This window comes from Lactuca saligna, chromosome 3 (assembly GCF_052625555.1).
Source record: "Lactuca saligna cultivar CGN05327 chromosome 3, ASM5262555v1, whole genome shotgun sequence".
NCBI classification, from domain to species: Eukaryota; Viridiplantae; Streptophyta; class Magnoliopsida; order Asterales; family Asteraceae; genus Lactuca; species Lactuca saligna.
In genome coordinates this window covers 31,744,673-31,755,000 of record NC_136419.1, presented here as the reverse complement: position 1 = coordinate 31,755,000, position 10,328 = coordinate 31,744,673, and positions in this window count along the sequence as shown.

Here is a 10,328-nt window from a genome sequence, read left to right as displayed (position 1 = left end):
CTATTCCTATTTGCCCTCTTTATCTTCGTTCTTAATTTTCTTCCGTTTTCACATCTTTTGCAAATTGTACCAGCAACTGTTTTCTGTGGTGTTTAATTTGGTATTGTGGAGCAAATTGTTGTTTATTTTAATGGGTTTTATACAAACAATCATATGTGTGCATGCAACCCTAGAGTTGGATCTATATTGTCACTATTAGTTATACAACATTATGAACACTTGAAGAACCCTAATATGCTCCTAGGAATTTCGAAATTCATAAGGAAAGATGAAATACATACCTCTTGTTGTTATATTATAATAACAACCTAAATCTTGAATCTTCTTGTCTTTGAAAGCAAGTACCACAAGTGTAGTACCTTTAATGGCTCACAAACACCAAGAGCAAATTGAGAGGCAAGATAGAGAGAGAGAGAGAGAGAGAGAGGAGTTATGAAATTCGGCCATAGGAACCCTAGACAAGGCATGGACGAATTTCATTAGCTAAGGGGTCTTTATATAGGTGTAAGGATTAGAGTTTCAGTCCTTATCCTTATCTGGTTGCTTGCCTACCAAGCAGCCCAAAAGGATAACCCTAGAAACCTTATCATGGACAAATTCTAAGGCCTTATCACTTTGAATTCGTCCACCCTATCCTATAGGGCATCCATTGCCCTACTTTGCAACTATCACATAATTACAGTTCAGCCCCTCTAGTTTAGTTAACTTCTTTTAATCACAAAATTAATTCTTAATTAATTCTTGACCAATGTTAACTAAACAAATATGATTTCTCCTTTAATATATTATTCATATAATATATTAATAAACCATAATAACCTCTTTCTCTATTATTTATCCAGTCAAGTTGCTTTGGTGAAGGCAACCCAAAAGGACCATGCACAACCAGGTCAAGTACTTCCCAAATATGGTTACAGGCTTAGAAACTAATCCAACAGTCTCCCACTTGGATAAGTCTAGTAAACATAAATGCAAGCACAATCTGATAAGCAATCGTAGATCTCAAAGACGTTGTCGAACTCTGATCTTATCAGTAACCTGTCCTTTAGATAAGGGATCATATATTCCTCCATTCTAGATATCGTATAAACATGAGACATGGATTGAAATCATTCTCTCAATCTATGTGTTGTTTCTCGATTTCCGATTTACGATGACTGACTAATTGAACAAATCAAATTAGCCCTAACCCGGCCAAGCATTTACGTTTGTCATCACTAAATCATCGAGGGGCCTATAAATATCGCTTTTATCCCACTTTGGGTAAAAGGAACGGATAAACTTTGACTCAATGCTTGCTTGCACTCACTCACCAAATCACACACAACAATATGTTTTATAACAACAAGTTACTGGTGCGTTTACATATTATCAATGTGTAACCGATTCGCAAGATACAACTCACACATCTCAGTTTCAAGAATAAAAGATATTATCGTCTCACCAATCGCTTGTGATAAAATTCATGAAGCGATCCAAGTGAGCGTGGGTTTAATCCAATGCTCAAAATCATATTCATAAGCACTCATGAACGTTACAGCAAACCTTTGCTATGTCTAATACACTTTAGATAATCTACAAATCAATTCATGATAGTCTTCATTCATACCTACTTCCAACATATGAACGACTGTGGACCATTCGAATAATATGATTATTCTGAAATAATTAATTATTTAGGAAGTCAAAACATGCAAAGTGAAACACAAGAATAATACTAATCATATATGGTCACAATAAATAAAACACCTTTTATTTATCACCATATCGATTAATCATTATTTGTTGTTTTGGTTATTTAACTTATTAATTGAATTATTACTACAATTGTCCCATGCTCTTAGCATGCACACAATGTTTACCTATGGTCCTTACTTTGTGAAATAGATCAAATGAACACATTTTCAATCATACTCATTTCACAACTCCCAATCCTTATCACAAGTGTAAGAATATCAAATTCTTGCCACTTATAGAATACATTATATTCTAACGTTTTATGCAATGATCATTTCGTAATGTCACTGCACTAAAGTCACAAAGATTATTGCCAATGAAATTACAAAGTCCTCTATTGAAGATTGTTGCAAGACAATTCCATAGATACGAAGTCTTATATTTAAGGTACATTTCTTTAAATATCCTTCTGCATAAAAGTTTTAAATCTAGACATATAGATTCTTAACGTCCAACTCCCAATATGGAAACATTTCCACATTTGTCATATGACAACTCATTATCAAATCTTGTAATAATAATGTCATTATGGTCCATCCACTACTATACTTCCAACTATTCACAAGCAACCAATCCTTGGCGAACCTTAGATTTTCCTCTTAATGCTCTAGGCATTTGGAAAATTTTAGAACGGTCAATTATTACACCATATGCGATCGATCCTATACTCGAAACGTTTGGAACACGAAGCATAATGTCTTACATAAAGACGTGATACTTTATCAGTCTTTTGCCATGATAACTTCATTTTCCATGTTCTCAAAATTTAATTTAAGAAAAGGGATGCCGTAATCATAATCGAATTTTGAGAATGCAATTCATATATTTGACTAAATTTGATGAAAATTTCTTGATCTAAGCTCTTAGATTTCGAAACGAAGTACAATATTCTCTCCCTTAATTATAGCAAAACAACTTTTCAATCCTTGCAACTTTGCAAATTAAAACACTTGTTTTTTTAAAATTAATATTGCTAACTTGCAACTTATCATAGTTATCATGCTCCCACTAACATGATGATTATATTCATACCAACATAACACTTATGCTCCCACTAGCTTTGACATGTATTCATAAAACAGTTGAACTTCTAGAAAACAATGCTTATTGAGTTTCTTAAGTTCATATTTCTAATACTAAGACGCTTCGATAAGACTTTATCTAAGCATATCAACCTCATACACCATTTCTTAGATAACTCATGTGTGTGTCTAAACGATTCTAGAATGTATAGCAATAAGTCTAAAATGTTCAGACCCATTTGCCATTTCCCACAATTAGAACTATCAAGAGGGATGCCATAATCACAGTTGAATTTGAGAAACCCAAATTACATAATACTATCTTCAAAATCTCTCTTAATGAAAGAGTTTCCTCACAATCAATTTCATGAAGGAGAGAAACCTTATAACACTTAGATTTTATTGTGTATGTGCCCTTATCCATGTGAATTTGTTATAATCATAATCACAAGATAATGTTAGTGACAAATCCAAACTCTTATGGATAGAACATGTTCATTCTTAATTTGCAACACTGTAAAAATTTGAACAATTTTTCACTTTTGGAAACCATAAAATATCATTTGTAATCATAAATAAAAACACTGTGTCAACATTGTATCAGCACAAAACCCAAGATCAAAATACATAAACTCCGGTGTGCGTGTGTACGAATCATGTCATCGACTTCCCGCGATCATCACTGGTACCTGAAACACATAACACATAACACTGTAAGCATAAATGCTTAGTGAGTTCCCATAAATACCACTCTAACACATAATAGCCACTCAAGGCTGTAACTATGTTAACCCTCAGGTCTAGGTGTCTCAGTGGGGCCCTCCATCCCCAACTTTCTATGGGCCCTCTGGCCCTAACTCTGTGGACCCGAAAGTCCTAACTTTGTGGACCCGAAGGTCCTCACTCTGTAACTCTGAATCATGCATAACACATATCACAATAAATCATAGCACATAAATAACATGCAATTACACTGGCATATAACTCTAAAATACTCTATCACATAACTTTGTTACCACACTAGGTAAAGTATAGTGAGAAGACTCACCTCGGGTATCTCGGTAATCTCTGACTCGGTAATGCTGGTCTAACCTCCGCCTAATCAAAATAAATACCCAAATTATTATAACTCTCAAAGGCTAGACTATGTCCTCTTATGACACTATAAGAAGGGTAAAAGACCATTTTACCCCTCTCACAACTCAAAAGCCCCACAATAAACCATACCCTAAAAGTCAACTTTCCAGGTTACGCTGCGCGTACCAGATGTGTACACTGGGCGTACCCAGCTGCCTCTCAGGATCGGGGAACGCCACCTAGTACGCGGCGCGTACTGGGATTACGCCCGACGTACTCCCAGCTTCAGCACCTTAACTCTTTTAGGTCTTAAACAGTTAAGACTCACATCCAAATTTTAGATCCGACCACATCTAAGCCTCTTAATCCATAAAGTTGATGACTTTATGCCTTTACATGGCTGGATAAGTCACCAACTCTCACAATGTTCCATCCTTTAACTCTAGAAGGCTTATACTCAAGCCTGACCTCAAACTAATCACTAAAGATGGAAGCTTCATGGCTCTAAATCACTAATAGCACTGAATGGGGACAGATCTCGGACCATGGGGCACTTTACACTCTTAAAGTCTCCACCTTTGGGGTTATTAGCCATAGTAAAAGCACATGCAACAACAAATCAAAAGAAGAGGAATGTTTTGAACTTTATACCTCTAAGTGTAGTCCCTTGCTCTGTAGATCTCAGATCCAAAATGGCACCTCAAGCTTTAGCTTCCAAGAACTCCTTTCCTTCTTCTTCACTAAGTCACCAAGGCACAAAAAGCTCAAATCAACACTCTCACACACTAAGGACGATGGGGGCTCTCTTTTAGGGTTTCACTCACTAATATGGAGGCTGAGAAATGAGCCTTAACACCCTTTAAATAGTGCACAAAACGGAATTAGGGTTTTGCACCTGGGCCGGGTACGCCCGACGTAACTCTTGGTACGCCCAACGTACCTTGGCAACAACGCATCCATTTTAAGCGCTTGAGTACGCGCAGCTGCGACTCATCTGCTTTACACTTTCGCAACTGCGATACGTGGAAGGTGTCATGAATCTGACCCAACTCTGCAGGTAGCTCCAAGCGATACGCTACCCTGCCCACCCTCGCGATCACTCTAACCGGCCCAATATACCGGGGTCCCAGCTTGCCCCTCTTCCTGAATCGGATCACTCCTTTCCAAGGAGATACCTTCAGGAGCACGAAATCACCAACCTGAAATTCAAGCTCAGATCATCACCTATCAGCATAACTCTTCTGGCAACTCTGAGCGGTCAACAACCTCTGCCTGACCTACTGGATCTGCTCTGACGTCTGAAGCACTATCTCTGTACTACCCATCACACGCTGCCCCACTTCTCCCCAACAAATGGGGGTCTGAAACCTCCTCCCATACAACAGCTCAAAGGGTGGCATACCAATGCTCGAATGATGGTCGTTTTTGTACGAAAACTCTGCCAAGGGTAAGTACGTGTCCCAACTCCCACCGAAGTTCAACACACATGCCCGGAGCATATCCTCGAGCGTCTGAATCGTCCGCTCACTTTGTCCGTCAATCTGGGGGTGGTACGCGGTACTGAAATGCAGTCTAGTACCCAATTCCTCATGGAATTTCTTCCAGAATCTAGAGTTGAAACGCACATCTTGGTCTGAGACAATCGAGATCGGTACTCCATGCCGTGCTACCACTTCCCTCACATACATCTCTGCCAACCTCTCTGCGGAAGAGCTCTCGCTAATAGCGAGGAAATGAGCGCTCTTTGTCAACCGGTCTACAATCATCCAAATTGCATCGACGCCCCTCGCAGTCCTTGGAAATTTGGTGATAAATTCCATGGCAATATGTTCCCACTTCCACTCGGGAATCTCTAACGGCTGCAACTTGCTGTGCGGTCTCTGATGCTCGGCCTTAACCCTGCGACATGTTAGGCACCTCTCCACGAACCATGCAACGTTCTTCTTCATACAGGGCCACCAATACTCCCTTTTCAGGTCCAAATACATCTTAGTGGCCCCGGGATGGATCGAGAACTTCGATCGATGAGCCTCTTCCATCAAAATGGTACGCGTTCCGCCCACATGCAGCACCCAGATCCGAACCTGAAACGTCATAAGCCCCCGACCATCGGTAACGAACTCTGATACTTGCCCGACAACCCGCTCTCTCTTCAGGTTTTCTGGTCTAACGGCCTCGGTCTGAGCTCCTCGAATGGTGTCCAACACTGGAGTCATCACCGTCAACCTCATACAAATGTCACGCATTGGGATACTCTCCGCCCTACGACTCAAGGCATCGGCCACCACGTTGGCATTTCCCGGGTGGTACAAGATCTTGCAATCATAATCCTTTACCACATCCATCCATCTCCTCTGTCGCATATTCAGGTTGGACTGATCCATCAAGTACTTCAGTATCTTGTGATCCGTGTATATGGTACACCGGACCCCATATAAATAGTGACGCCAGATCTTGAGGGCGAACACTACTGCCCCCAACTCTAAATCATAGGTAGGATACCTCGCCTAATGAGGCTTCAGCTACCTTGATGCATACGCTATCACATGGCCCCTCTGCATAAGTACTGCTCCCAACTCTGATATCGACGCGTCACAATATACCACAAAATCCTCCATTCCCTCCGGAAGGGCTAACACCGGGGCTTCGCATAATCTCTAACGAAGTGTCTCGAAGGAGGCCTGCTGCTCTAGACCCCAAACAAAAACTACACCCTTCAGGGTCAACTTAGTGAGTGGCACGGAGATCTTGGAGAAATCCCTGATGAATCTCCGATAATAGCTTGCCAGTCCTAGAAAACTCCTGATCTCCGTGGGTGACCTCGACACCTCCCAACTCATCACTGCCTTAATTTTGGTCGAGTTAACCAATATCCCTTTCTGGTTAACGAGATGTCCCAGGAACTGGACTTCTCGTAACCAGAAATCACACTTGGAGAACTTGGCATAAAGCCTCTCCGATCTCAAAACCCTAGGATCTCCCTCAGATGCTCTTCATGCTGTTCTCTAGATCTTGAATACACCAAAATGTCATCGATGAAAACGATCACCGAGCGATCCAATATCGGTGTGCACACCCTGTTCATGAGATCCATGAACACCGCTGGTGCGTTGGTGAGCCCGAAATGCATCACCACAAACTCGTAATGCCCGTAACGAGTCCTACACGCTGTCTTCTGAATATCCTCATCTCGCACCCTTACCTGATGATATCCAGACCTCAAGTTGATCTTGGAAAACCAAGATGCTCCCTGTAACTGATCGAACAAATCGTTAATCCTCGGCAACGGGTAATGGTTCTTGACCGTCAATTTGTTCAACTCCCGGTAATCAATGCACATCCGGTGTGAACCATCCTTTTTCTTGACAAAAAGGATAGGAGCTCCCCACGGCGAACTACTCGGCCGAATAAACCCCTTTCCCAGCAGCTCCTGAAGCTTCGAGGATAACTCCTGCATCTCTGGAGGTGCAAGGCAATAGGGCGCCTTGGCGATAGGCGCGGCCCTCGGAACCAAATCGATACTTAACTCCACCTGCCTCACAGGAGGTACGCCCGGCAACTCCTCCGGAAATACATCCGGGAACTCACACACTATCGAAACCTCTCCCACAGATCTCGGTCTCTCTGTCTCAACCCTTGTGTCCATCACATATGCTATGAATCCCTTACATCCCTGCTGAAGACTCTGCCTCGCCCTGGAGGATGAGCAAAATGCTGAACCGGAACGTGTACCCTCACCGTACACCGTAAGAACTCCCCCACTAGGGTCTCGCATGGTCACCAGCTGTCGCTCGCCGTCGATGATCACTCAAAATCTGCTCAAACGGTCCATGCCCACAATGACACAGACATCCCCCATCGCAATAGGAACCAAATCTATCAGAAACTCAACCCCGAAAATCTCGAGTACACAACCACGAATCACCTCGGTGGCATACACCGCTCTGTCATCCGCTATGGAAACTCTCAGAGGTCGACTCATCGCCTCTCGAATAATACTGATGTGTCAGCTAAAGGCCAACAATACAAAAGATCGACTAGCACCCGAGTCAAATAACACTAGAGCAGGTACAGAATTTACAAGGAAAGTACCTACGCATAACATAATATAAGCACAATATCACAGAATACAAAAGAATACATGAAAGGGTACATACCGGTCATGACATTGGGCGCTGCGCGGACCTCCTCCGCAGTCAACTGTAAGACTCTCCCGCGTGCCTTCGGTGCCTCAACCTTCGTAGGCTGAACATTCGCAGCTCTCATCGCAGCAAGGGTTGATCCTGGAAATGCTCCCTGCACTGACCCCCACAACTGTGGACACTCTGCCTTCCGGTGTCCAGTCTGGTTGCAATGAAAACAGACTGAAAAACCCTTAGAACAATCCTTGGCCATGTGCCCCTCCTTGCCACACTTGTAGTAAGACCCTGCTCTGCATATTCCATCGTGGCTCTTGTCGCACTTGACACAAGTGCGACCCTTCTGGTTCCCAGATCTCGAGTCAACGGGTTTGGCCCACTTGGCTGCCGGTTGAGACTGAGCCGGCCGTCGATCCTATCCTGAGACTCAGCCTCCTCCCTGGCTTGGGTCTCCAGCTCTATCTCCCTCTTCCGGGCATTTTCCTGAAGCTCGACAAATGTCCGGTACGTCGAGTTCGCCACGAACTCACGTATATCCCTCCTCAGAATGCTCAAATATCGGCTCATACGTGCCTGCTCGGAGGACACGTGCTCTGGGATAAACATCGCCCGCTCATGGAACATCCTCGTAATCACCGTAACAGATTTAGTACCCTGCTTGAGGGTCAGAAACTCCTGGGCCAAACGCTCCCTCTCCACCTGGGGAACGTACTCATCTCAGAACATTGCGGTGAACCTCTCCCAGGTCACCGCAGCAAGCTCAGCAGACATAAAATACGCAGTCACAAACTTCCACCAGTCCTTCGCTCCCAAGCGAAGCTGGTTCAGCGCGAACCAGACTCTCAAATGCTATGGAGATGAGCAAGTAAAGAAACACCCCTCTATGTCTGAAATCCGTCTCATCGTCGCGATCGGGTCCTGGGTCCCGTCAAACTCCGGTGGTTTTGTGTTGTTGAACTCTCGGAACAACAACGCATCACCACCCTGTGGCCTAGTCGCAGCTATAGCTGCAATGGCCGCAACAACAGCAGCCTCAGAAAGAGCAACATATCTCTCATCATATGTCTCCATTAGAGTGGTCTTGATAGACCCGAACATCTCTGGTATCTCTGCCCTGACGGCTGCAGCCACCTCCTCCTGGATGATCCTATGAATCTCCTCATCACTTGAACTGCTGGTCCCTGGTGTGTGGCGCGTCCCAACCATGGTCTCCTTCTGAAATATAACATAAGAATATTAGAGACCCCCTTCGAGTATAATCACACTCGATAACTCCACCCTACTCGTTCCTTGGTGCCCTAAGGATTCTTACTTGGACTGCATACCAACTCGGTATCTTCAGTAGTACGGGCCCAATACTACCGTCCGTACCGCATCGGCATTCATTCCAAGTCCTCCTCCTTGAGCCCCAAATCCCAAGTACTCTACTCTCTCTATCATGTGCTACTCACTAGCAAAACTCTCATAAGCACCTCGCTGCTATCTAAATCACTCTTAAGCATCTCTAGCAGCAAAAACCCTTAGACTAAGGCATCATATATCAGGCCACTCTAGTCCTAATAAGAATACCTAGTCTACTCTAGCATGCATATCGTAACTCATCATACAACATACATAACATATCTGATAATCACTTATTATGAGGGTATTTTGGGAAATCACCGTTCGGGCGCTGGCTGATCGTACACACGGCTTTGCTCTGTTTGTCTCAAGACTCTTTTTACTCTTTTTCAAAAATATTATTATTATTGTTAAAAATTTCCTCAAATCCCCAGTTTGAGTTCAGATACGCCCGAAGATGTATCCGAATCCCTCAAACCAAGGCTCTGATACCAACTTGTAACACCATAAAAATTTGAACAATTTTTCACTTTTGGAAACCATAAAATATTATTTGTAATCATAAATAAAAACATTGTGTCAACATTGTATCAGTACAAAACCCAAGATCAAAATACATAAACTCCGGTGTGCGTGTGTACGAATCATGCCGGCGCCTTCCCACGATCATCACTGGTACCTGAAACACATAACACATAACATTATAAGCATAAATGCTTAGTGAGTTCCCCAAAATACCACTCTAACACATAATAGCCACTCGAGGCTGTAACTCTGTTGACCCTTAGGTCTAGGTGTCTCAGTGGGGCCCTCCATCCCCAACTCTCTATGGGCCCTCTGGCCCTAACTCTGTGGACCCGAAAGTCCTAACTCTGTAGACCCAAAGGTCCTCACTCTGTAACTCTGAATCATGCATAGCACATATCACAATAAATCATAGCACATAAATAACATGCAATTACACTGGCATATAACTCTAAAATACTCTATCACATAACTTTGTTACCACACT